The sequence below is a fragment of the Myotis yumanensis genome, unplaced genomic scaffold, assembly GCF_028538775.1.
Source record: "Myotis yumanensis isolate MYYU_CA2020_CCGP unplaced genomic scaffold, mMyoYum1.0.hap1 SCAF_1, whole genome shotgun sequence".
Taxonomy (NCBI): Eukaryota; Metazoa; Chordata; class Mammalia; order Chiroptera; family Vespertilionidae; genus Myotis; species Myotis yumanensis.
The window spans coordinates 139,879,154-139,900,983 of NW_027223752.1; the positions used below are offsets into that span (position 1 = coordinate 139,879,154).

At 42.5% G+C, this 21,830-nt stretch overlaps 1 protein-coding gene across 3 annotated transcripts in view; it reads left to right on the plus strand.

Moving 5' to 3' along the window:
• The window catches only part of PTER (phosphotriesterase related), a 75,384-nt gene that overhangs the window by 1,874 nt on the left and 51,680 nt on the right, over positions 1–21,830 (plus strand). Inside the window, exon 1 of one of the 3 annotated variants that reach the window (XM_070432309.1) lies at positions 5,337–5,402. The exons of the other annotated variants lie outside the window; for them this stretch is intronic. The gene's annotated coding sequence lies outside the window, so the exon portion shown is untranslated. Of the gene's footprint in view, positions 1–5,336; positions 5,403–21,830 lie in introns of those variants that run through there. 3 annotated transcript variants of the gene reach the window in all.

Below are 21,830 nucleotides of genomic sequence, written 5' to 3' on the forward strand. Positions count from 1 at the left end.
AACAGAGAGTATGATGAGAAAAATGGGGTGGGGGAGGCACATTGGTTAAGGTGATAAAAAAAGAGGCCTCACCAAGACCTGCTTTAGAAGAATGAGATGGACCTAGAGATGTTTATTCCTGCACTGGGCCCTGCAAGGGCAAAGGAGTCATGAAAGATTGGGGCATGGTCTAGAAATTGCCAGAAGGTCTTTGTGGGTAGAGCGTGATTCGTTCCAGATGAAGTTGGAGACACAGGGTAGGACCATTGGTGCAGGGCTGTTTGTGGTCTAGTACAAACCCTAGATTTTCATCTAATAGCAATGAGTAGCCACTGAAGTACGGTAGGCAGGGGAGTGACATGAAGGTGGCTATGATAAATCCACAGGGAGGGTGATGGTGGCTCAGGCTAGGGTAGGGGCAGTGGACACAGAATATGGAGTTTTTAAGTATCACTTCACTGGTGGGGCCTTCTGACAACTATATATACATACACACACACACACACACACACACACACACACACACACAGTGGGGCCTTGACGAGTTTAATTCGTTCCGTGACGAAGCTCGTAACTCACATTACTCGTATGTCAAATCAAAAAGTGAACGAGTGAGACACATGATGCTGGGCTGATGTTGTGGCGTTCACTGTGACGTTCGCTGCCCCATCTAGCGGTGGGATATCTGAAGATGGCTTGTAACCCGAATTTTAGCTCGCAACTCAAAGCAAAAAATCGGCCAAGAGATGGCTCGTATCTCAAAAAACTCGTTAGTTGGGACACTCATAAGTCAAGGCCCCACTGTATATATATATATATATATATATATGCTAATTAACCGGGACGCCATAATGGGTTGACCTGACAGGAGGTTGTACGCACGCACGGTGTAGGGGACAGGACAGCAGGGGCCTGCGCTGGGGGAGGGCCTGATTAGCAGCGGCTGCAGCTGCTTCAAGGGCCAGAGAGGGAGGCAGGGCCGGACCAGAGGGTGGGCGGCTCAGTATGATTTCAAATCGCGTGCTGGGCTCCTAGTTTATAATATTCTAACACCCTGAAACATCCTGGCATTCCTCATCCTCCTAGTCACTTAGCTTTCCTCCATACTACTTATTTCCATATGATATAATGCATATTTTATTTATAAATTGTTATTCATTCCCTCCCATGAGAATGTCAGCTACAGGAGAGCAGGGTTTGCATATTGTGTATACTGTTGTTTCTCCAGCTGTATGAATGGATTTAATAAATGGTTTGGATTCATAGATTTTGCTGATGAATTGGATGTGGTACTGAAAGAAAAGGAGAAATCAAGGATGACTCTCAATATGCTGGCTTAGAAACTGGATAGATATTGATATCAATTAAGAAGAGGAAGGCTAGGAAGACAAAGTGGGAATTGGGGTAGGAGAAATTGTAAGTTCTATTTGGTACCTATTAAGTCATGGTGTGTAGATTAGTTATCTATTACTACATTAAAACAATTGCCCTACAATTTAGCAGATTAAAACAAACATGTATTATCTCCCAGGTTCTGTGGGTGGTTCTGGCTCAGGGTCTCTCATGAGGTTACAGTCAAGCTGTCAGCCAAGCTGTAAGATCTGCTTTTGGCTTTTTCACATGGTTATTGACAGACCAGCTGGCCATTGGCCAGAGACCTTAGTTCCTTGCTGTATGGACCTCTCTATAGGTCTGCTTCCCCCATAGTGAATGATCCAAGAGAGAAAGAAAACCCAAGGTAGAAGCTACCATGTTTTAACCTAATCTCCACATGGCACACCATCACTTCTGCTGTATCCTGTTGGTCACACAGACCATCCCTGCTGAGGTGTGGGAGGATGTGAATTCTGGAAAGGGCAGGAGTTGTTTGGGGCCACTGCAGAGGCTGCCTACCAGAAGGTATAGGAGATATCCAAAGGTAAGCTGTTGGGTATAGTCTACTGTAGCTCCCAGAGATCTGATCTGCAGATAATTATTTGGAAGTCATCATGATATATGAAGCTGTTAGAAATGTACAAGAGGACCCAGGGAGAGAAATGGGGAAGGGAAAAGGGCCCTGGACCAATCGAAGAGCCCGACATTTAGAGGTCCAGTGAAGAGGAGTCATCAAAGGAAGATGGCCAGTAAGCAGTGAGGAGGGAGAGGGACCAGGACAGTGTGAATTCTGGGAGTGACTTAACTGAAAGACAGGTTTCACTGGACAAGTTTCTCTTCCCCTGAAGGGTAGGAAATACCTTGAATATGGCTGAAATAAAAATATTTTCTGAAAAAATGCAATTTAACATAACTTAAATAAAGTATGAATAGTTAAATGTTGACCCAGATAGGAGTAAAGAACAAGAGGACACATATACAGATAGAACATTTAAAGTTTTGAAAAGTCTATGCTTATGTACTTAGTGCCCCCTTGGTCTGATGTTTGGCCATAGTTCCCTGGGGTAGTAGTAGAAGGTAGAAAATCCCTATGTAAGGCTTTCAGAGGTTGCTGTTGGAAATTAACCTTGAAGACAAAATAATGAACTGTATAGCATGGGAGAAGCTCCTGACCTTGGAAAATGTTCATCTTTGCCTCCATATGCTTTGTGTTACTATATGAGGAGTCTTGCTCTTCAAACATCTTAAACTAGAGGCCTGGTACACGGATTCATGCACTGGTCAGGGACGTGGCCTGCAGGGATCGGCCTGCTGTGGAGCGCCACTCATCCCAATCAGCTGAGCGGTGCTCCCACTGTGGGAGCGCACTGACCACCAGGGGGCAGCTCCTGTGTTGAGTGCCTGCCCTAGTGGTCAGTGCGCGTCATAGCAACTGGTAGACAGGTCGTTCTGGTCATTCTGCCGTTCGGTTGTTGGGCTTTTATATATATAGTAGGGGCCCAGTACACGAATTTGTGCACCTTGAAAGGAACTGTGGGCCGTGAGGCTGCGGTAGGCACAGGGGCAGGTCTACGCCCATCCTCCACACCCTTGGCTGGCTCCTCCTTCTGTGGCCCTCTGTCTGCCAGCAGCCCATTCCCGCCACTGCCGCTCCCATGTGCTAACAGCACCGGCCCCGCTCGCACCTGCTGAAGGTGCGGAGCAATTGGGGCCAGCGCCAGCAGTGGGTGTGAGCGGCAGTTGCTGCCCCGATTGACCCTCAGCAGCTCCCCCTCCTGGAGAAGCCCTCAGGGGTGATCAGGGCCGGCAGCCACCGCTCGCATCCACTGATGGGGCCGCGCAATGGGGACTGGCGCCAGGCACCAGCAGTGGGCGCAAGCGGCAGCTCCCGCGCCAGCTGCGGGTGCAAGCAGGACCTGCACCAGCAGCAGGTGTGAGAGGCGGCTGCTGGCCCTGATCTGTCCTCAGGAACAGGGGGAGGTGGAGAAGCCCTGAGGGGCAATTGGGGCCGGCAACCACTGCTTGCACCTGCTGATGGCACCAAGTAATTGGGGCTGGTGCTGGGCACCGGCAGCAGGTGTGAGTGGTGCCAGTGCCAGCAGCAAGTGCAATCGCTGGGCAGGACCATGATGCGTGGGAGCAAAGAATTTTCAGTAACCACCAGATGCTCACCCCGATGGCGGTGACTGGTGCCCCACCATGGTCTGGCGCCCTCACTCACCTGCTCCACCATCCCGCCGTAGCCGACGCCCGCCATGTTCCGTGCACAACCCCTGGTGGTCAGCACACATCATAGCGACCAGTTGTTTGGTTGTTCCGGTTGTTCCGCTGTTCAGTCTATTTGCATATTAGCCTTTTATTATAAAGGATAGATACCCCAGTAACCATATACTAACAATACTGGGAATTCCTGATTAAGCTATGTCTTGCTCAGGGGTCCTATGGACTTCACTGTTAATAAGAGAACCTGAGATGGTTATTGAATATGTTTTCCCTTTACCAGATAAGGCCTCCTTCCTTTGTTTTCTTTAGCTGCTCTTTAGAATGTATTTTCAATGGTCCAGGGTTTTCTAAAGAATTTCATTAAAAATAAAAAGCCTTCCCATTCATAGACATCCCTCGCTCACTTAGAATTTAAAAAGAAGAAGAAAAATAAAATACCTGTTCCTAACTGACCACCTGGCACAAACTGGCTCTGTGGTTCTGATTACCTGTTTTATGAGAACAATATCAACCTGAGTATAAATACCTCTGCCTGCTCATAATGGGAGTCATGAGTGTTAACCATTTCTCTTTCCCCTCCCAATTAGACATTGCCATGTGACTTGCTTCGATCAATAAGATATAGGAGGAGTGACATGTGTTACTTGCAGGTAGAAGCTGTAAAAGCCAGTGAGAGATCCCTGGCTGGTTTGGCTCAGTGGATAGAGCATCAGCCTGCATACTGAAGGGTCCCAAGTTCAATTCCAGTCAAGGGCACGTACCTCAGTTGCAGGCTCATCCCCGGCCAGAAGGTAACCAATTGATGCATCTCTCTCACATAGATGTTTCTGTTTTTCCACTCTCTCTAAAAATCAATGGAAAAATATCCTCGAGTGAGGATTAACAACAACTAAAGGCCAGTGAGAGATTTGTCACACATTCTTTCCCTCTTCTAGAGTGGCCACCAATTTTCTAGATCATAGCTGTTCTATCAACTTGGTTCATGGGATGAAGACAGTGAGCAGAATCCCCCTGTCACTCTGTGTAAGATACATAGTGTGAGCTAGAAATAAGCTTCTATTGTGTTTAGTCCCTCAGATTTAGGGATTTGCTTGTTAATGCAGCACACCCTAGCTTATCCTGAATAATATACTAAGATTAGTGGCCCAGTGCACGTATTCATGCACATTGAAAGGAAATGGGGAGCCCGCACCCGCGTGCCTGGGGAGTTTCCACATCCCAGTGAGCCGCTGGGAAGTCACATGGGGAGTCTGTCCTTCTCCCCACAGCTTCCTGAAAAAATATTTCCAAATGTCCCTTCTGAGGCCAGGATCACGCCTTGCCAGCCGGGAGGTCCCCAGTGGACACCTTGGGTCATGATGGATGCTTTCCACTGCGAGGACCCTGATAAGAGATGCTCCAACATGAACAATACAAAGTTTGGGATCTTGGAGGGAGAGGGTGCTCTCTCGCCCACGCCCCCACCCTTCAGATCCATCTCTCTTTCACCCCGATTGTTAGTCACCACCTTGTGACCACTTTTATATTGCTGTCTTCCTCTGTAGCTCCAAGGCAATTGGAAAGGGATGAGATTTGATCTCGATGCCCAAGGCAGAATTCCAGGAGTCCAGTGGCTATATCAGGCTCGTCCCAGTTACTCTGAGTGTCCGCACTTCATCCCTTCCCTGGAGATTGTACCTGTAGGCGTATGGGGTATGTGCCTCCCAGCAACTTCTGGCTCAGCTGTGGGCGTCCTCAGGGCCGGTACCAGCACTGAAGGGTGTCCGTCTCCTGGGAGCTGCTATCCATGGGCCCACCCCCCTGCGAGAGCCACCAGGGATTCTCAGGTAACGTGGGAGCCCGCATGCCAGCCAGGCCCGGGAAGGGAGCAATGGGCTGGGCCTTGGACACACATGGGAGACCCACTCATGAGACTGAGATTTTCTCACCTTTTCCAGGACTCTCTCCAGATGTGGGGACTGTCTGGCTTGGAAGTGGCAGCTGGGGGTGGTAGGAAGGAAGGAGGGAGAGGCTGGTCAGGGTCCAGGTAAGGCGTGTTCTTAGTATGTCAGTTCAGCAACTGAAGGAACACTGCAATAGCTAAGGGGTGGAACATGGCCCTGATGCCCCAGGGGGAGCTCCAGGGGAACGGCAGAGGTATCAAGATTGCCCCCGTCACGCAAACATTCCAGTGTCGCAGTAGATTGTACCTGCAGGGTATAGGGGGTGATTTTTCCACGCAACTCCCGGCCCAAGTGTGGGGCTGCCTGAACCAAACAGGTCAGGCCAGTACTGCTGGTTCCCCTTCGCCCACCAGAGCCGACCAGCGCTCTGCAGGGATCCAGGAGCGGGTATTCGGTGCCAGGACACCGACCTTTCTGGGAGATGGGGCCAGGTGGTAGGTGTAAGTTGCAAAGGGCTCGCCCGAGGGCACGTGTGGGTGTCGGTCATTGGGCTGGACTTTACCTACACTCCCTCTCAAGATGGGGGCTGGCCCAGGCAGTATGTGTGTGAAGCGCCTCTGTGGGTTTTTCCCAAGCTCGTATCCGAAGACCCAGAGGGCAATAGGTAAGGGGTACGGTGCAGCCGCAGGGTCCAAAGCGAGAGTTCCAGGGGCGGGTGGCGGCTGATCCGTGGTCATTCCAGCTACACCCCCACCACCCGGGCATCGGGACTGCAGTCTGTTCGCTGGAGACTGAGCCTGCCAGAGGCCAGAGAGGCTCAAGTGCCTCAGCTGTGCTCACCAGCCATGAGCCCGACTTCTGGCTGAGTGTCACTCCCCCTGTGGGAGCGCACTGACCACCAAGGGGCAGCTCCTGCTTTAAGCATCTTCCCCCTGGTGGTCAGTGAGCGTCATAGTGACAGGTCGTTCAGGTCATTCTGCCATAACGGTCACTGGGCTTTTATATACAGTGGGGCCTTGATTTACGAGTGTCCCAACTAAAGAGTTTTTCGAGATACGAGCCGTCTCTCGGCCGATTTTTTGCTTTGAGTTGCGAGCTAAAATTCAGGTTACGAGCCAGCTTCAGATACCCCACCACTAGTTGGCGCAGCGAACATCACAGTGAATACCACAACATCAGCCCAGCATCATGTGCCTCACTCGTTCACTTTTTGATTTGACATATGAGTAATTTGAGTTACGAGCTCCATCACGGAACGAATTAAACTCATAAGTCAAGGCCCCACTGTATATAGATAAGGTCTGAGCCACATGACTGCAGAGATTACTGGTCTCCAGTTTACCAGACACCTTGGGAACCTAAGAGGGTAGGTACTATACAAAGCTTGCTCTTATGACTAATGCTCCTCTTTCTGTTGGTGAACTAGCAGGCAGGTTCACTTGTTTCCATGATGCTCAAGTCAGCTTCATAATTTTAATTAAAGGTCACAAAAATGACATTTAGATGTATAATTACATTCTGTAAGGGCAGTTAGTATGAAAGTGAAAATATATAAAGGTTCAATGCCCAGAAGGGATAGGATAGGAATTGAGGCTTTGATTTTTATTTTGAAAACTATATATATATATATTCTTTAATTTTCAGCATCCTTCTAAGTTTTCCAATATAGAGGAATATTCACAGGCTCATTATTAAGACACAATTCTTCCCAGATGTAGTTATCAATTGGTGCATTTCAGAAATTATTTTGTCACCAAAGGACATTTGAAATAAATCATTCATAGTTATCATTGACTAATTTTTTTAAAAGCAGATTCGAAGAGTATTTTAAATGTGATTTCCTGGCTATTTGATTTTGAATCTAAGAGTGTCAGACCTAGCTTTTGCTCTCAACGTCCTGGAGGAAATGCATTCACTCTGTTAGTTTGACTTAAACAGAAGTGAAGCAGGAGCATTTAGCTGTGGGCAGTGCCATCCTGCCTTCTTAGGGATGTTGGCTATAAATCCACTCTCCCTCGAGGTTAACAATCAAAGTTCTCCCCTTCTCTTATTCACACAAGTGATACGATGATGATAAATTGCTTGGACGTGACTGCCCCAAGCGCTAGTGTGATGAATTATGTTGTTCAGGGCATGGCCAAAGATCCTCCATTGTCAGTGTGCAGCACTGAATATTGGCAGTGTTCATAAATAGCCTCCTGCCGATTGTGGTCTCTGCAGTGCATATTAAATCCTCTGCTTTCACTCACTCGTCATGGTTTTTAGTTCTTAATCATCCTCTGTCTTCCCTTGAGTTCACTTAGCTAAACAACCTTTGTTTTTTTCTGTTCCCTACAGGTAGGGTGTTATTACAGTTGTGATCAGTAAACACTGAGTTGTTCTTCACAGAAACTGTTCAAAATAGTCATGGTTAGTCCTTTTCACTAAATCCAGAGTAATAACAGCTTATCTTACAATAGCTTAATTGGGTAATTACTTAGTGTTTGAAAGGCATTTCAAAGAGAACATTGGTAAATATTGTTAATTTAATGCTACTTTGTATAATTGAAAGTCCACTGCAGCCATAAAATCCTCCCTATTATTATGTACCAACAGCAAATTCTTTCTTAATATAGCTTATTATTTCCAAAACTATATATATATATATAGATAGATAGATAGATAGATAGATTTCTGAAATATTTAATATATTTTCATAAACTCTCAAGGTCATCATGTTTATACCGTCGCATTTCTATGTCTTATCTACCACCTTATATATTGAAAAGTTAAATGTTATCAGTCTTGGTCTCTAAAAGTTTGGAGGAAATGTAAAGTGGGACCCCCCAAATCAGAAGTATCTCACATTACACAGCTTCTACATATGTCCTTTGTGGAATGTGCCTAACTTTTCAGCAAGATTTCCTATTAGGCCCTGACAAATAACAGCAATAAGGATTTATTTACTCTGAGTCCAGGCAATGAGCTATCACCCCACCTCATTGTCATCAAAATCTGTCAAAAAGGGTTGCATTACATTGCATATGCCTGGCCGGGCCTTTTGACAAATTTGCTACTCACTTTATGAACCCAGAGCCTCCAGGTGTAGTTAAAGGCCACTCTGTAGCTTGAATCAGACAACCTCCCTTACTGACTGTATTAGTTTGATAGGCTGCCATAACAAAGTGTCATAGGCTGGGTGACTTAAACAACAGAAATTAATTTTTTCATAATTCAGGAGGCTAGTGGTCCAAGATCAAGGTGTTGATAGAGTTGGTTTCTTAGAAATCCCCTCTTTTTGGCTTGCAGATGGCCCCCTTCTCCCTGTGTCCTCACATGGTCTTCTCTTTATTTCTGTCTGTTTCCTAATCCCTTATTATAACTACATAAAATAGTCATACTGGATTAGGACCTACTCTAACAGCCTCTTTTTTAATGTAATAACCTCTTTTTTTAAAAAAAAAATCTTTATTATTGAAAGTATTACATATGTATCCCTTTTTCCCCCATTGACCCCTACTAGCCCGCCCCACTTCCAACCCCAGGCCATCACCACCCTATTGTCTGTGTCCATGGATTATGCACATATGCACGCAAGTTCTTCGGTTGATCTCTTCTCACCTACCCACCCCTGCCTTCCCTCTGAGACTCCGTAGTCTGTTCCATGCTACTATGTCTCTGGATCTATTTTGTTCATCAGTTTATTTTGTTCATTAGATTCCACATATGAGTGAGATCATGTGATACTTGTCTTTCTCTGAGATAGTGGGGGTTAGGGCTTCAACATATGAATTTAGGAAGTTCACAAGTCAACCCTTAATAATAATGGTCTCCAGAAAGTACCATTAAAGACTTATTTTCTTTAATTATCAAATTTGAGCAAGAAACTGATGACTAAAAGCCTTTGAACAGTCAAATTAGTGTAGGAACTTCTCCTTAACATTAGTAAGAGGAAAACATTATATCTGTGACTGAAAACACTGACATGATTAGATAAAAACTGAAGAAACTTTATTAAATTAATTCTATTCAGGGGTGACAAAAGTAGGTGTATAGTTGTGAGTATGCAAAACAATTTATTCTTATATTATTTATTATTTTATTATTTGTATTACAACTGTAAATCTACTTTGCCCACCCCTGTATAGTTATAAAATGTCCATAATCAAGTATACCTTGCCATTTGAACAACTGTCCAAATACTTGCTATAACAAGTAGCAAATATTTTTACCCAAAATTTCCTCTCTGAATCAAAAACTTGCTATAATTAGTCCGCATACTGGTTGTCAGAAAGGGCAACAAGATATAGAATACACTGTGGTCCTATCTCAGATTCCCCTAGGTGGTGACATCTGGTGCTCACATTGCTTAATTGTGTTGTGCATTATTGCCTCCATATTATCAACTGAAAATGTTAAAATAACAGCCAAAGACTCTCTGAAGAGAGATGAGGAACCTAAGAAGCTGGGAAAGTTCTTACATTTAAAGAAATATTGGGAATGAAAGCATCAAAGGCCTTAGTTGACCATTGCCTGTCCACATCCGCCATGCGTACTCTAGTTGATTCTGGAAAGCACTCTGTGCCTTCAGACTATTTGTAAAAAAGTGTTTCTCATAGTAAATGAATAGCCAGAAGCCCTTAGAGCAGCGGTTCTCAACCTGTGGGTCGCGACCCTTTTGGCAGTCGAACGACCCTTTCATAGGGGTCGCCTAAGACCATCCTGCATATCAGATATTTACATTGTGATTCATAACAGTAGCAACATTACAGTTATGAAGTAGCAACGAAAATAATTTTATGGTTGGGTCACAACATGAGGAACTGTATTTAAAGGGCCAGAAGGTTGAGAACCACTGCAGGATTGTGGGTATATAAGAGTAGGTGAATAATACTTGGAATAATTGGTTGATAGTTTGGAATGAGCTGCAAAACATTATTTTTCCCTTGAAAAAGTTTTTAATTGGAATTTGTTATTGAAGCTGGGTGATGGAGACAGGAGTTCAATACTCTTCTCTCTCTATGTTTGTGAACTTTTGAAAATATCCATATTAAAAAGTTTAATAACATAAATTTTAAAAAAAGATGAAATGAATGAAATATTCAGCCTCCTCCATGCATATGTAAGAGAAGACATGTGTAAGTAGAATGTGCTTTTTACTATCAGTTGTTCCATAGGAAAGTACTATGGAAGCCCTTATCCAGGAAAGGCTATAAGAGCATCTTTGCTAGTTTTGAACTATATTATTTGACACATGTTTTTGTTTTGTTTTGTTTATTTTTTACTTTTTTATTTTTATTTTTTAGTTCATTTAGTCTTTTTTTTAAATTTCTTTATTGATTAAGGTATTACATACGTGACACATGTTTTTTTGCTCCCTGGCGTATGGCATGTCTATGACATCACAAGTCAGCGCCTTTCTACCAGCTACTGAGTCTCCCAGGCTGCATTTTCTCCATGTTCAGCATTTAACCTCGGAGACTTTCTATTTAACACAGGAATTCAAGAAGAGGCCACTTGTTCCAAGCACCATTCCTGGCTAATGCCTTCAGCCCAATGCTCTCTACACAAATATCCCCCGGTATTTCAAGATCTTTACTGGCAGACACTAGGCAAGGAAAGACCTCTGCATGTACCTCAGAGGAACATTACTCCAAAGCTCTGTCACTGTTGATACCTATCCAAGTCCTCCCAGCCGCCACGTGTAGGGTGAGGAACTGTCCTGGGCTTCAGTTGTGACTCTCACATTTCTGCATAAGTCTAAGGCCTGACGTCCATTCCCTTTGGCTAGTGTTGCTTTGAACTTGCCCCTTTATCATTCAGAAAAATACATCTTGAAGGTGGCCCTCTTTCTCCCTGTGTAACTAGATGTTTGGAGCAGCTCCGTGCATAAGTAGTCAATAGTCTGCCCTTTTAAGTACCGACATGACTGAGACTGATTTACAGCCATACTTGTCTGGGGAGGGAGAAGTTTCTTGAAAATCAAGCTGCAGTGCCCCTTTTTGATCTTCTGCTTTCCTCGAAGGCACTGTCTTTACACTGTTTGTCCATCAGTGTGCAAACATCAAAATATTTCAAGCTAAGAGATCCAAGCATAAAATGATCTCCATGAAGATTTACTATAGTTCTCTATGTTCTTGTTTATTGAATTTCATTTAATTGTAAGATTTAAAATACATAAAAGAACATATATAATTTCTAGCATTCAGGATACTTCATGGACCTTTGCTACTTATTCTTGCTACAATGAGGTCAAAATGATTAATTTATAAATTCCTTTGCTTTTTGATAGACCAAATCAGGATTGTAGAAGGCTTTCATAGTGCATTGTACAGGGGGGATGGTAGTGTTTCCGTCAACCTGTTTTCACTTCTTCATTTTTATTTTTGTGTTAGTAATACCTTGACTAAAATATGTGTTCAGTAATTATATGTGTATAATGTGATTATACACAACATTAACACTAAAGGAAAGTGGCTTAGTGGTTGGGTGTGGATCTAAGATCTGGGAGTTGTGGTTTGATTTCCAGTGGGAGCACATGCCTGGGTTGTGGGCTCGATCCCCTGTGTGGGATGTGTGGGGGGCATTTGATCAGTGATTCTCTCTCATTGTTGATGTTTCTGTCAAACTGGTCAAATTTGATTCAATCTCATGTCATCTTTAGGAGTGTTTACTATGCCTAGGTACTAATTTTACTACTAATTACTTAATATTTTTCTTCAAACCTACCCACTGTTTTATCTCAGCCTCATCCTAAGTGATAATATCCATAAAATTACAGGCTTATAATATTTAGTACTTTTTTTCCTAAACACATAAAAATAAATACATACTTGTTTAAGACATTTTTAAATGTTCATATATCACCTAAATCAGCTTGAACCACCAGTAGGATATGGATCACACCTTTTGAAAACACTGACAAAAACCAAGCAGATTTTTATATCTCACCTTTCACAAAAGAACAAAATAATTCTTGGTTGTAAAGTTGGCACAAAACAATTTTCAGAATAGTTTCTGCACTTTGATGATTAGGAGCTATTAAAACTTTATATGTACTAGTATGTGTATATGCACACATATATACACATACACATGGATAGAAAATGGATTGTTTTAGCTGTTAATTGGGAAATAGCCAAGAGTTCTCAGTTTTCAGTTCCTTGCACAGTCATTTATTTGAGAGCTAATCTAACAGCCCTTATTTTATACTATTTCACTCATATTAATACGTAGTTTAAGAGTGATAATAGCCCTGGCCTGTGTGGCTAAGTAGGTTGGGCATTGTCCCATTGCACTAAAGGTTGCAGGTCCGATTCTTGGTCAGGGCACATGCCTGGGTTTCAGGCTCAATCCCAATAGTGGGTGTGCAGGTGACAGCCGACTGATGTTTGACTCTCAGATTGATATTTCTCTCTCTCCCTTCCTCTCTAAAATTAAATAAAAAATATTTTTTAAAGGAGTGATAATAGATAAGTAAACATCTGGAACTTCTGGTTATTTTTAATTTCATTCATCTGTTATTAATAGTCGGAGGTTTGGAGTAAATATTGTAATATAGTTTGTTAGCGTTTGTCCTGAGGGGAGATCAGAAAAAGAATTCCTGTAGAGATAGATATCAATAGGTTTCACAAGCCTTATGGAGACATGTTCTGCCTGATTTTCTAAGACACATATGTCCCCATCTATTTAACATATACGTTACTAGTCAACAAGGTGAACTGAGGAGAAGCTGCTGCAAGGGTGACTTAGAGGTCACCTAATGCCTCTCCACGTGGAATCACCGGACTTGCGTCTGGAAGGAGCTTTAGAGGTCACCTCATTCAACCCTTTGTTTTATTAGTGAGGAAACGGGCCCACAGAAGAAGTGATTTGCCCAAAGACACACTTTTGGCAAATCAACTTTCTACTAATACACATATAGTTAAAGTTCCAGCTTTTCCTTCTCTTGGGAAAATAGTGACATGTTCATGAAAGCATTGTGTTGTCCCATCTGTATGCATTCTTCTATATTCGAAATATAGGTAGTTAGCGTTAATTTTTGGTGGCACTCAAGGTATTTTGTAGCTACTAACTATCTATTGTTAATAGCAAATCAAAGATTAACCTATTGAATATTATCAGGAATAATGTCTGTTGCCTTTAATATATTTGAATAAAAGAGGAAAACTATGATATTTTTCTAAGCACTGTCAAAATATATTTTACATAATAAATAAAATGTCTGTTCTTATGATTAGTACACTTGGAGTCAAACATCCCACATTTTCTATTTTTAATCTGTGAGTGTGTATAATAACAGAGCAAATACTAATATAAACTAATATTCAAATGTAATAAAAGTAAGTTTCAATATGAATTCATAATGAAAAATATATGAAATGAATTACTGTGAAGAATAGGCCAGGAAGAGAGTGTGATTTCATGGGCTGTTCAAACAAGAATTCAAGGAAGAAGAGGGTGGCAAGCGCTGCAGACTTTACCTGTGAAATTAAAAATAACTTCTAAAGGAAGGACAGCTCATTTTGTTTATGTAATAAGTTTATATTGCTCCACAGCTTGTTGGTGAAGTAGGTGTGAGCACTTAGAGGGCATATCTTTCTCCTCATTGTGTTCCAATTTAAAGGGAACTGAATCACAGAGCACTTCTGAGATCCCCAGGCACACACCAGCCCAGGAAGGGAACGTTAGCAGCCATCACCCCTTGGAGCGCTGATTTGCTGTAACCAAGAAGGCAAGCAAGTCTTTAGTAATTCCAGAGACTGCCAGTTGTTAACTCCCCTGCTTTTAGTGCCTTGAGAGTTAGGATCAGCCCTTTGCAGTTCTCCTGTGATGTTTCCAGAGAGAACTGGAGGATTAAAGGCTCCTCAAATGAACACAATTCCCTGTCAGTCTGCAGTGTGTGCCATATGCCATGGACACAACAGCCGTTTTACGCCGTAGCGCCAAACCAGAGAGTACTGGGGGCTGGGCAGTGCTTTTCAGAGCCAAGGCTTCCCTTTTTCAGACCCCAGAAGGGGGGCCTCCACTCTGCACTAAAAGCAGTGCAGATCCCTGCAGAGGGGGTTCCTGCCCATAACCTGTCTTCTCGCTACCTCCCAGGGGTGGTCTTTGGTGGTCTCCTTCTTCCCAGGTTGGTGAATGAATCCTGATATGAACCCTGATAACACACTATTTCTGCCACTCAGTCTTTCTATTTAATATCTTTAACCGTTTAGTCATTTATCAAACATCCTGTCTTCTGGCAAAGCTTGTTTGGCTGCTCTTACATCTGTGTACCATTACTGCACAGGACTCCGTTTATCCTGAGTCTTAATTGCCTTTACGAACATGCTGCATATCATTTGCTGTAAACCTGATTAAACTGTAAACTTCTTGAAGACAGGGGCCATGTCTGCTTTTTGTTGCAGTACCACAGAGAGGGCCTGACCTAATTTATTCTCCTAGTGTGAGTCCTAAACCAACAAACAAAAAGGAACACCAACCAAAACAAAGACTGTACATCATGTGAAAGGACATCTATTCAATGCAGGCTCGTATGGCGAACATGCCTGCAAGATGCACTGACCTTTTGAGAAGTGAAATGCTTTATTGCTGAGTACGACTTTTTTTTTTAAAGCTTTCATATCATAGCAACATGGCTCCATCACAATTAATCTTCTATGGAAAGGCAGTGACATGGGATGATTTCTCTGGAGAATCTATGCTAATACTATTAAAATGCTCTTACAATGTCAAAATGATTGCAGTGGAAGCATGAGGGGGCTGTGCTATGCGATTATGATATTATAGTGATGGGCGATTACCATAGGAAACTACTAATTCAACTCTGCAGGGACTTGCATTATGAAACCATTATAACATGAGATTATAATGACATAATAACTTGGATGCACTGTCGTGATGTGAAAACTAAAAGCTAATTGGAATGCAAGTAGTATTAGCATTAAATTGTAATTAAACACTGAAAGCAATACTTGTTTAAATTTAAGACGGAGACATGCAATCCAGAAATGAAAACTGCGGGAAGAGAATGCATGCCAAATGTAAACTTAGGAATGGGCAGGAACCATTTACAGCTCTGCCCCCGAGGACCAGGTCTGAAAGCCCAGTCCCACAGCCCACCAGGCTCTGTCCCTCTCTGCTGGGCCTCTAAGTCAGTAAACCAGGAGCAGGACACACCTCCCACCTCTAGCACTACCCCCGCTTAAACTCAAGTCTCCTTGTTTCATTTTCCAAGTGGGCATGATTGTATCTTACCTCCCACAGCCCTAGAGCATATTATTATTTTCCATGAAAAGTAACCTTTTCAAAAATATAACAAAATTAATCCATGTCCAAAATCAGACAAAACATAAGCCCAAAGGAGAAAAAAAAACTAAAAAAAAAAATTTATCCTCTAAAAATAAACTGTATGAGCCAGCATTTTGGGGTATTTTCTTTAGACTATTCTCTATGTATAGCATATATTATTTTTTCTTCAAAAATTTTTATGATACAGTACTTTAAAAATGTACTTATTAATTCTTCCCATCCCTCCTAGTTGCAAGATCTATCTCTTATTCAGGAGAACCCAGTTGATAGGTTTTTGTTTGTTTTTTAAAGGTCAGCTCAGACTAGAAGATTTTACCTGTCACCCAGGACACTATATTTTACTGCTAGGGAACAGTGTCTGACAGGGTTGATGCTCTGCATACCATCAGCTATAGGATGTTCCATATCATATTTTTCAGATCCTGGGGGCAACACTATAGGTAGTTCATTAGCACTTCTCTCTGTTTAGGAATGAATGGTGGATTTGTGAAGTCGTAGAGTTCCAATTTGTTCTCAGCTGATAATTACTATATGGCTTAGGTCGATGTAAAGACAAGTTGTGAAAAACTAGGAAAATTTAAAAGTGACGAAACTTTTTAGATGTACCCCTGCAGTTTCTTGTTCAGATGTTATCAGGACACACAGTAGTTAATATATACTCCCTCCTAATTATGACTCAAAGTGGTTATTACTCCTTGTTATAAATATAGTAAGAGCAGTTTTTGTTAAGTATTTAGTTCTCACTTAGATATGCTGTATGCTTTAGAGTTATTTTTATTACCTCTTCATGTAACAACCAATTTAAGTAGGGAAGTCTAAATTACCCAAGCCCTCATTTCTGTGATTAAGCAAAGCAAAGCACAGTGCACTTAAATGTTGCCCACTCAACAGTGGAGTTGCCACTAGCTTTTCTGGTCCTAGAAAATTGCAACTTCTTCCCTAGGCCAATGAGGGATGCCACCTCTAAATAGTCCCTCCACCTTAATGGGCAGCAGGATAACTTATGTGATGTTTATAGTAAGTGTCTCCATGGTGAAATAAAAGAAACACTTGCCTGACAAGTTGGGAGACGGGGTTCTAGTCTGGCTCTCTGGCCTTCAAAGGATCAAGGAAGGCTCAGTGTTTGCATCTGAAAAGGAAGTCATGGAATTAAATAATCTATCTGCATATTTCCTTTCAGCTCAAAAATTCGGAGCTCAAATAGCATTTAACATTAATTGAATTACGTATTTTAACAAACTTACAGTATTGTTCACTTTAACTTTTACTAAATATACTTACTTCACCTATTTAAAACAATTCATCTAAATTAAAAACCACACCTTATGTATTTTTTAAATTTATTGATTGATTTTAGAGAGAGTGAAGGGAGGGAGAGAAAAGAAAACATAAATTTGTTGTTCCGCTTACTTGTGCATTCATTGGTTGATTCTTGTACATGCCCTGACTAGGGATTGAACCCATAGCCTTGGTGTATGGGGATGATGGTCTAACCAACTGAGCTACCCAGCCAGGGCCAAAATCATACCTTATTTAGATGCATTTAATAATCTGATGGGTTTTAGCTGATTTGTATTTTGATTTTAAAATGCTCTTATATTAGTTAGGAAACTTATTAAGATTATTAAAGTTGCAAATGTAAAACTAATCCAAAGAAGAGATTACAATTATAGTCCTGCCCTGGCTGTTGTGCCCAATGGTTAGAGCATCTGCCAGCACACTGAAAAAATCCATGGAAAAAATATCCTAGGATGAGGATTAACAACAACAAAATATTATAGTTCTTGGTATACCTGCAATATTGTTAAAATACAGTTAGAACTATAACGAAAGGAAACTTTTGCATAATTGTACAAGCATACAGATCAATAATTATGTTGAATCATATTTAAAATATTTGCTTTCTGTGAATTCTTAGGAAATGGGTGATAGCAATGATTAAAGTATCAAATTATAGTGCCAGACAGATCTTTCTAAATCTTATTTTTCATGTGATTTACTATAAGCAATCACATCCCCTTTATATTTAAATATATGTGACAAGGTATTAGTTAAAATATATTTGGCCATAGGAAATTTTCCCAATTTCTTAAGGCTTTTTAATCTAGAGAATTTAAAATTCCACTAGAGCAATTTGGGGGCAGGGGTGGGGGGACCTCAGATAGGGAAAGGGTGATGATTGCTCTATGCCACATGTCGTTATTACAAATTTGCCCTTGATCCCATTGCAGTAAACCAGTTTTCAGGAGTGAAAATAAGCTGTTCATACTTTATTTTTATCACATCACTTACTTTGCTTTTTTTTCTTAAAAAGAAGTTTCTGTGTCAGGTGCCACACTTTCTTAGGACTCGGCAAAATTTATCTTGCCTTCTTTTCTAGACCTAGTTGTGGCGTGCCAGCACAGCCAAGGGTTCGGTGAGCCTGAGGGGGGGCGAGTGGCGAAGGATGTAGAAAAGACAGACAGAATAAGCTGGGTCTAGGTCAGCCGTGGGCAAACTACGGCCTGCGGGCCGGATCCGGCCCGTTTGAAATGAATAAAACTAAAAAAAAAAAGACCGTACCCTTTTATGTAATGATGTTTACTTTGAATTTATATTAGTTCACACAAACACTCCATCCATGCTTTTGTTCCGGCTGTCCGGTCCAGTTTAAGAACCCATTGTGGCCCTCGAGTCAAAAAGTTTGCCCACCCCTGGTCTAGGTGGATCTTCCTGTGCCTGGCTGAGGCCACAGAAAGAGATCCAGAGGCAAGCTGATGCTTTATTTTATAGCCAGAGGTAAACAAGGTAGCGGTCACCATAGTTACAGTGTTCTTGTGAGTTTCACTTGTTTTGGAAGCACTTGCTGCACTTCCCACAGCCTGTTAGCTTCCCAGATAAGATCTAGGGAGCATCATAAGGTCAAGCTTAATTATGCTAAGAGGGCTGTGCCCTCTAAGCTGGGACTTATTTGTGGCTTTGCCAACAGGTCAGTCCAAGGCTTAACCCTATAGCCGTTCCCTACACCTAGTAATAAAGGTGATCTTAAAACAAGTTTTCTCACCTGGCCAGTGTGGCTCAGTGGTTGAGCATGGACCTATGAAACAGGAGGTCATGGTTCGATTCCCGGTCAGGGCACATGCCTGGGTTGCAGGCTTGATCCCCAGGGGCCTGCAGGGGGCAGCAATCAATGATTCTCTCTCATCATTGATATTTCTCTCTCTCCCTCTCCCTTCCTCTCTGAAATAAAAATATATATACTTTTAAAAAAAACAACTTTTCTCAAACCTGAGGATCCACAAAGTCTCAATAAAATTTTTGATTTTGTGTTTTCATTTTTATGATCATCTAAACAATTTTAAGCATATTTTGGATTAGTATAACCACCTGACAACCAAATGTTGCCATATGATTTCATTATTTGTATCTTAATTTGTTTTTCAGACTTTAGTAATATGAAATTAATAACAGAATTTATTGCCGAAACCGGTTTGGCTCAGTGGATAGAGCGTCGGCCTGCGGACTGAAAGGTCCCAGGTTTGATTCCGGTCAAGGGCATGTACCTGGGTTGCGGGCACATCCCCAGTAGGAGATGTGCAGGAGGCAGCTGGTCGATGTTTCTCTCTCATCGATGTTTCTAACTCTCTATCTCTCTCCCTTCCTCTCTGTAAAAAATCAATAAAATATATATTAAAAAAATAATAACAGAATTTATCTTTTCTTTTTATCCTTACCTGAGGATATGTTTATCGATTTGAGAGCGAGAGGGAGAGAGAGAGAAACATGGATGTGAAAGAGAAACATCAATCAGTTGCCTCCTGTACTTATGCTGACCAGGGATCAAACCCATAACCGAGGTATGTGCCCTGACTGGGAATTGAACCCACAACCTTTTGCTGCACAGGATGACCTCCAAACTGCTGAGCCACCCAGCCAGGGCACAGCATTTATCTTTTCTATAATTTTTTTTGTTTCCCTGAGAGCCATGAGTGTCAGGAAGTGATTAAGTTGAGAAAGTTGGGTAAAATGGTTTGGGCCCTTTCATTTCCTTTATAAGAAGTGGAGGTGGTATATCAGTTAGATCAGTGGTTGGCCAACTGCGGCCCTTTGAGTGTGGCTCTTCCACAAAATACCATGTGAGGGCGTGCACGTACAGTGAGATTGAAACTTCGTGGCCACACTCAAGGGGCCAAAGAGCCGCATGTGGCTCGTGAGCCGCAGTTTGCCAACCACTGAGTTAGATCATATGTGATAACTGCACGTATGTTTGTTTTTCAGAGGCTGACTTTACAGTCTATACCACTATCTTAAGGGTAGCACCAAGGGTCAGGACTGGTTCAATTCTGTACCCTTTTTCATTTTGTCTAGCCCTGCAATCTGCACTGTGTCTTCAACATAACCAACTCTACTCCCAATACGACCTCTTTCAGACTGGTGCCCACTCATGCTCTTGAATTGAGGGAAGCATGGGGATGTAGGGGAGGAAGCTGTGGAGAGAGGTCAGCCGTGCCCTGGGGTTCCAGTCAATCAAAAAGATTATGCATTATGAGAAATTGGGGTTCTTGTTCCGTCGTGTGCTTTTGCAAGAAAAGGGCGATGTGTATTTTCTTTGTTGCACGTTGTAGGTGTTCATTACTAAGTGTTGGTAGACTCTCAACGGAGAAACCTCAGAGATTATGAATTTTATACTGTTTTTAAGGTCTCCCAGTGAATGCTTATATAGCTCACAGCAGTGTATTCTGCCTTCAGTGGAAATGGAAGGTAGCCCATCATCCTGGTCTGACTAATAACATCATTTCCTCATTGGTGAAATGGGAACGATAATAATAAAAGTGGATTTCATCCTATGGTCCAGCCTTCTACTCGGATACTTTTTGGTGACTCACCTTCTGTTGATCCCTTGCTTACTTCACAGGGACATTAGGAGATTTAATTAAAGTGTGTGGAATGCCTTAAGAACGATGAAAAGCGCTTTAGTTTCCTACCTCATCTCCTGGCCTGCTGTCTCCAGCATTCAGCGTGCACTCATATTGCCCTTGTAACTACCATCATCCTAATGGAGATCTTATCCTCTGGGGCCAGCCCATGCATCAGTATTTTCCACTATAGACGTACAGAACAACCTGTGCTTCTACAGATTGCTTACAAAATCTGAAACATGCCCTTCATTGTTCACGCCACCAGAATGCCTCCTTGTAAGAATCCTCTTAATTTGCTGTGGTCGCGCCTAAAGCCCATCTCCTCTAGGGAGCCTTCCCAGTCGCCCCAGTATCGGTGCATGCTGGCCAGATGCAGTTCCCCAGAGCACGTGCTTTATGCCTCTTTTCTAACATTTACTGCACTCTGCTTTATATCACGGGCGTCCCGCGAACATATAAAAAATATCAGTCCTGCACTGAATGCTTGCCCTGTGCCAAGCACTGTGATGGGGGCTGTTCTCTTTGCTATGGCAAGATGTTCTTTTGCATCTTTGTTTCCCATAGTATCTTTCTGTGGACCTAATAGATCCTCAACAAACATTTGCCACATTGAAATATTCATGTGAAATCTGAGGGCTATCCTCCCAAATCTATAATCAAAGCAGCTTTCAAGGAGAATAATAGGCCATGATGCTCATGAAAACATCAGCTTGCTTTTGGCTGGAAGTATGTTTCATGAGTGTGGAACTGAGGGTGGTAGAAGGGAAACTGTTCCTTGGTTGCACAGACACCTCTCGGCCATGTGCTTCCTTGCCGATTGCTAACATAGCTCAGAGTTGGCACCTATTTCCCCGTGTGTGGAACAGAATTAAAGTGGTTATCAGAGCAACAGGTAGTTACATGCACATGCGGCTCTCCTTTTCATCAAGCCTGGGTGGCATTTGTCATCCAGGTAGGCAGCAGTCATACTCAGAAGTCACTAGAACAAGACCAGGAGGGCTAGAACCAGGCTGGAAGAGAGCTCAGCCTTTTTTCTGTGACCGCCCTTCTTTACACTGAACAGGGCAGGTGTAGGCCTGACCATTCAAAGCATGTACGTAGCACTGATTCTTTTCACCTGAATTAGTTAAGCAGGTAGCAAAAGTCAAGACTTTTCCGTCTACTGCATGGTTCTCAACCC